Source organism: Myotis davidii, unplaced genomic scaffold, assembly GCF_000327345.1.
Source record: "Myotis davidii unplaced genomic scaffold, ASM32734v1 scaffold1841, whole genome shotgun sequence".
Taxonomy (NCBI): Eukaryota; Metazoa; Chordata; class Mammalia; order Chiroptera; family Vespertilionidae; genus Myotis; species Myotis davidii.
In genome coordinates, this window is record NW_006291194.1 from 1,762 (window position 1) to 8,195 (window position 6,434).

A 6,434-nucleotide genomic window follows, 5' to 3' on the forward strand; every position below is an offset into this window, starting at 1 on the left:
AAAACTGGTATTGGAACACAGCCTTATAGCGCTCCCGTTCATCATCTGTCCAAATCACAGGGTATTTTGCCACATAGTCAGGCAACATGATAGGTTTGGGAATGTGGCCTGAGGGGACATGTGCACTCAGTATTTCAGGTTTCATATTTGTTGGTCTCAATTCTTTGAAATGAACTTCTTGGTCTCTCTGTCTGTCACCGCCGATGGCCATTTCACACATTTTTCTTTTTGATGGAAATGATGGCTCACTTATCTCCTGTTGTTCCATGTATTGTCTATGTCTCCGAGCTGCCTCATGCCTCCATAACTTTAGGCAAACCAAAGCACTGATGAGATAAACAATCATGGTGACAAACAGGAAGACCATCGCTGCTGCTGTCTGTCCTCCTTCTACCCGACAGAACATTGCATTCATTGGTGTATTAAATACTGGATAGTAGCAGAGTCCACCTTGGCTGGACTATGGCTGCCGCCATATACAAAATAAACAAGGCAATGTTAATTCCAAACTCGGTCAGGGGCCACCAGTTAGAGTCCAAAAGAATGGTCCGATAATACATGGACATGCCAAGAACCAGAATAATAATGGTGGTGATCCAAGCTAATCCAGCAACCACGAGTATAAAAGGAGTTTTGGGGCCACTGTAGTAGTAGCCCCCATATGCACTGCCCAGGCCACCGAAGCCCCCCATGGCCGTGGGCGGGGAATAGCCAAACATGTTGTACCACTCACTGTCCTTGTGAATGTAAGCTGTGACACAAGCAAAGACGCCCGCCCCCAGCAGCAGCTCCACCACCCCGAGGATTCTCAGCAGGCCGGGCCACGACTTCATGTAGGAGTACCTCAGGTTGTAGGCCTCCACCTTCTCACTGTACGTTAGAGCCGTTTGTGTGTGTCGGCCCAGAGACCCATAGGGATCCTGGGGAAGCATCGCTTCAGCCTCTTTCCGGGAATTAAAGGTTCCTTCTGACCCTCCGTAAGGATCTTTGTGGGAGTCGGGGGGTGAGTGGTGGTTTTGTCTCCCTGGAGAGGATGGAGGCGAACACTCCACTCCGTCTGAGATGTATCTGATGTCTGACGCGAGCTTATCCCATTCTGGGTCCCTTTTCTTCCCTCTGAAGAAGTACTTCCAGGACTCAGGGACGAAGCGCCTTATGGGTTTGAGGTCTGGTGCTATGGCCGGTTCCTCTGTGTCACTTGAGTAGAAGTCCGGGCCAAATGGTGGCTGTAATGGGAGAGGGGGTGGTGGCAAAGAATCAGCGCTCACAGCCAGCTCACTGTCACGGAGAGTCTGGAGGGTTCTTATGGTGCCATCTTCATGGGCCAAGTCCCTGGGAACGTCATTGTAGTGCCTGTCTCGATTTCTGGATCTCCCATCCTTTGACCACATTTGGGATTTCTACACCGCGCCTGCGTCTGGGCTCGGCCACAGGTTAAGGCGGGCCGGGAGTCGAACGCTGTGGGCCGAGGAAGCCCTGAGGGGTTCAGGACCCTCCACTCCATCTGCACACCTGCCTGGAGGCGCCAGCCCCGCCCACCCGCTCGCCTCTATTGATTTTTAGAGAGAGTGGAAGGGAGGGAGGGAGAAAGAGAGAGAGTGAGACAAACATTGATGTGAGAGATGCATCAATTGTTATCTCCCACATGTGCCCTGACCTGGTTCGGGGGTGTACCCTGCAACCAAAGTCCGTGCCCTTGACCGAGAGTCAAACCCTCCACCCTTCAGTGCCCAGGCCTGCACCACACGGTCAGGGCTGTGGAACCTTTTTCTTTCTTCTTCCTCCTCTTCTTCATCTGCATCTGTGTCTTCTTCCTACTGCAGGACAGATGTAATGGTACCTACAGCCTTCAAGGAGCCTCTGGTGCAGGAAGCAAAGAGCCTGGCAGCAGGTAGTGAGCAGGAGTGGGAGGGGCTGGACAGAGCTGGGCCTGAGCCCCAGACCTGGGAGAGGGGCAGCTTTGGGATGTCCTGCTCACGGCCAGGAATCAGAATCAGTTGTCCACACTCCTCTCTTCCTCTTTCTCCTCCGATAAAAATGTGATGGCTGCAGGAAGGAGACAGGAGGAAATAAATGGAATTCTCAGAAAGCTGATAGGACTGTCAGAAGTACATTAAGTCAGTGGGGGAAATTTTGTGAAATCTGAGTCATAGTTTTTTCATCAAGATCAACAAGAAAACCAAATGGAGTGAATCTGTTGTGCGTGAAACTGGGGTTTGCTGTGTGGTTGAGTGGCTGGTTGTTCTGTGTCCCCGCCATGGGACACACCCCAGGCTTGAGCCATCAGTGCCAGGAGCATAGAGGGCGCCCGGGGTCCGGAGAGGCAGTAGACCTGAGCCTATGTTTACAGATACAAATGTTACCTATTTTTACAGATACAAATGGTACACAGATCAATGGTTATTGGAAGAATGTGAGTCGTTATTTGTAAAGTCTTGGAGCATTCCCGGGCAGAGCAAAGACACACAGGTCAGCCACCTTAGTATCAGCTATTAATATACCGACAAGTCCCTTGGCTCTCTGTGTCAGGCAGGTCTCAGGAGGGTAGTTGATAAATGCTGTTTTGCTTCTTAAAATAACGCCTACAGACGATCAGCATTTCCTTTCTTCCCTGGACTCCAAGGCAAGATAGTCCAGATAGAACTGAGAGAATCCTCTCCATGGTAAGGTCTGTTTCCAACATGATCGTTCATAGAACAGAAATGATCCAGAGTGTTTTCATTATTATTGATTTGCGATCAACAGAGAGAAACTCCTTTACCTGCCTGTCTCATTTTGGGAAAATTTGGCCTCAACCCAGAGCCCATGATTACAGTATGGCCCCATCCCAATGGTCACCAACACAAGGAGCAACTGACTCTTCCTAGAAAGAGCCCCCCTAGCACTGTGAGACCACAATATCCAACCAAAAGGTTGGCCATCCACGCATCCTTCAACTTGACTTGTCATCAAAAAGGGGACCATGGATGAGAAATGGGTTCCATGTAAAGTAACCCACAGGGTGATGCGATTATAAATTCCTACCTGGGCAGGTCATGGCGGGGGGCACATCCCAGGCATATACATTTTAGTAAAAGGTTTGTTTTCCTTAAGCAAGCCCTGTCCATTGCTTCTGTGCATCTAGGTGAACTCACCTGTGAAATAACCACTCTCAAGAGCACAATCTGGCCTGGCCAGTGTGGCTCAATGGTTGAGTGTGGGCTCATGAATGAAAAGGTCACCAGTTCGATTCCTAGTCAGGGCACATGCTTGGATTATGGGCTCAAAACCCAGCAGAAGGCATGTAGGGGGCAGCCACTGGATGCTTCTCTTTCATCAATGTTTCTATCTCTCTCTTCCATTCCCTTCCTCTCTGTAAAGTCAATAAAAACATCTTTGTAGTTTTTTTTAAAAGAAGAGACCACACTCTTGTTGACTATCCTGAAATCCAACCCCACCTGCTTTCTCCCAACTTCATGTACCCTTCCTTACATCCCCTCCTTCATTTCAAATGCAGAGAAGAAGCTGAGTGACTGTTATTCTCCAGAGCATTTTAGATCTTGTGCAGTTTGGCTCAAATAAACTTTCCCAAAAATCCTTTAAAAAAAAATTACAGCCTTAAAAAGGAAGGGCATTCTGGCCCATGTTCCAACAGGCATGACCCTTGAGGACACTGTGGTAAGTGAAATAAAGCTGTCTCAGGACAATGAACATTGTGTGATTCCACGTATATGAAGCACTCAAATCCGTAGAGATGGCAGTAGAACGGCAGTTTGCAGGGGCTGGGAGGTGCGGGAATGGGGAGTTATTGTTTAGTGGGTATTGAGTTTCTGTTTTACAGGATGAAGAGAGCTCTGGAGGCTGGTTGCACAACAGTGTAAATATAATTTAACACTATTGAACTATATATCCTTAAATATGGTTGAGGTGGCCCTAACTGGTTTGGCTCAGTGGATAGAATGTCGGCCTGTGGACTGAAAGGTCCCAGGTTTGATTCTGGTCAAGGGCATGTACCTTGGTTGAGGGCACATCCCCAGTAGGATGTATGCAGGAGGCAGCTGATCAATGTTTCTCTCTCATTGATGTTTCTAATTCTCTATCCCTCTCCCTTCCTCTCTGTAGAAAATCAATAAATTACTTTTTTTTAAAAAAAGACAAGAAATAAAAAAATTTTAAAAAAATGATTAAGGTGGTTAATGTTATGTTTTTAAAGATGTGTGTGTGTGTGGGCAGCAGAGAGGACCATGGGCAGCATCAGGAGGGCTGGGCAGCCCACAGCAGGGCTGCAGGGATGGGGCCAGGACTGCAGGACCCCAGGGCCTTATGGGATGAGGGTCTTGCAGAATCAAGAAGGGTGCAGGCTTGGGAAGCTACAGCCCCAGCAATTGATCACCACAGAGACGTGGCATAGGGTGCAAGACATCATTTGGGAATGAGAAAAGTCATTTACAAGTAACACAGACACATGAATAAATGTTTTTGTATATAAAAGAGAGTCAAGCGTAGTCCTCACAAACACGGGATTGGGATCAGGAAGACTTGGGCTGGAGTCCTAGCTCTAGCACTACTGTGAGACTTGGGCTAACCCGAGTTCAGGTGAAAACCTAGACTTTGTGATGGTTTCCTCCACGTCCCAATGGGAGCCACCATGGCGCCCACCACGTGGAACGTGTGAGAGTATTTGATAAGTGAACTCGTAAGGAGCCTGTGGTAGACACACCGTCAATATTAGCTGAGTGATTAGTCAACACAATGTCCCCAACCTCAAGTCATTTCCAAAACATTCCTTCCATCTTTTCTTCTGTGTCTGTTTTTATTGTTTCTTTGGTTTTAAAACTCCTCAGCAGTGTGTTTCCTTGTCTGATGGTTTTCTCCTTCTGCCCCACAGGACAAGGGGACTGTCACTGGGCTTGGAGTGGGTTAGAGTGAGGTGAGTACCTTCTCTTAACTAGCAGCTGGCAGAGCCCAGCAGACGGGAACTCAGTGGATTCAGTCTATCTTGGCACTTGCGGCCTTCCTTCCCTGAAAGAATCACCAGAGACAGAGCCCCTCGCTGCTCCCTGTTGCTCCGCTGGCTCACCTCCGACCCCACAATTTGTTTTCTCTTCCCCAAGGATGAAGTGACACCTCCTTCCAGCTGGACACAGACTGGTGAGCTGAAGGGGAAACTCTGAGATCCCACTGCTGACACCATGACCTCAGAAGTTGCCGGGATCTGCCCAGGTAGTCAGCTTCCTCCTTCCTAGCTGGTTCCTGCTTATGATCCAGAATTGAGGGAGGCACCTCCAAACTGGGTTAAGCTACAGAGAAATCAAGAACCTCAAAGGGGATTGATGAGTGTCCCTGAGCCCTCAACCAGGAGTCTGTGGGAGGGCCTCCTTCCTGGCTCTCTCCTCAGGCTTCTCACTGCCTCCCATCCTCTGAAACTCATGCAATGTCTCCAATGAGGCCAGGACAGCCCATGGGAGGTAGGAATTTCTTGTCCCCTGTACCTGGAACCTGCTAGTTCCTGGTGGAAACCTTTCCCTCCAGAGAACTGCCACCACCCACAGCTGTGCTGGGTCCCTGACCTGTGCTCCCAATTATAAATGGCTGCGTACCAGGTGTGACTATCTCAGGCACACCCTGCAGAGGCCCGCTTTTTTATTCCCCACACCCACACCCACCACATTCCAGAAATACACCCATTTAATGCTCTGGGTTCCCTCCATCTAAGTCCTGGTTTCCTTTTTCCCTCAGTGTGTGAAGCCAGAAAAGGAAAAAACAACCCTCCCCCCACCAAAATCAACACTGCATTTTCTAGGCAACCAAATCACCCCCCAGGAGAAGATAATTCCTGTTGCAGCATAAGGGAGGAGAGGACAGATCAGTAGCCTGCATCTACTGAGCAGTCTCTCAGATCCCTGAGGGAGGGCTGGAGCTGGTGGATTCCTGAGGATAAACAAGATGACTTCTTGTTTAAGAAGTGGGCGAGGGTGGGGTCAGAGGTGCCCACGGGAGCTCTAGCCCCTGAGGCCAGCCTGGAGGGCAAGCAAATACTGATTGATCCCAGGTTTAAAGCTGAGGCTCCAACCCCCACCCACCTGAAGACGCCCCTCCATTGCCCACCTTGGAGCACCTGTGAGAAGCAGGAGGAATCCTCTTTGCCTGGTAGTTTTACTCATCAGTGGTGTGTGGACTGAAATATTACTTTCAAATTTTAAAAAATCCCATAGCTAAACTCTAGGGTAGAATGCAGAAATCACATGAATTTTTGAAACATAAGGAGGCTTTGACCTCATGTAAAGAAATGCCTGATGCCACCTGTGAGCTTTCTGCTCCTTGGCTTGGGCCTTCACTTGTCCTGAGTTTTCCTTTCTTTTTCTGTGAAATAAGAATTATGTCCCTCGTGTGTATATGGCAGAAACACATTTCCATCCTGTCTCTGCCCACACCCAACATACACCAGTCCTCAG

At 49.0% G+C, this 6,434-nt stretch overlaps 2 pseudogenes; one reads left to right on the forward strand and one right to left on the reverse strand.

Annotated features, from left to right (window-relative positions):
* Positions 1-17: 17 nt before the first annotated feature.
* LOC102760353 lies at positions 18-1,438 on the reverse strand (annotated as a pseudogene).
* Positions 1,439-5,171: 3,733 nt separating this feature from the next.
* Positions 5,172-6,434, forward strand: part of LOC107183174 — a 4,389-nt pseudogene continuing 3,126 nt past the window's right edge.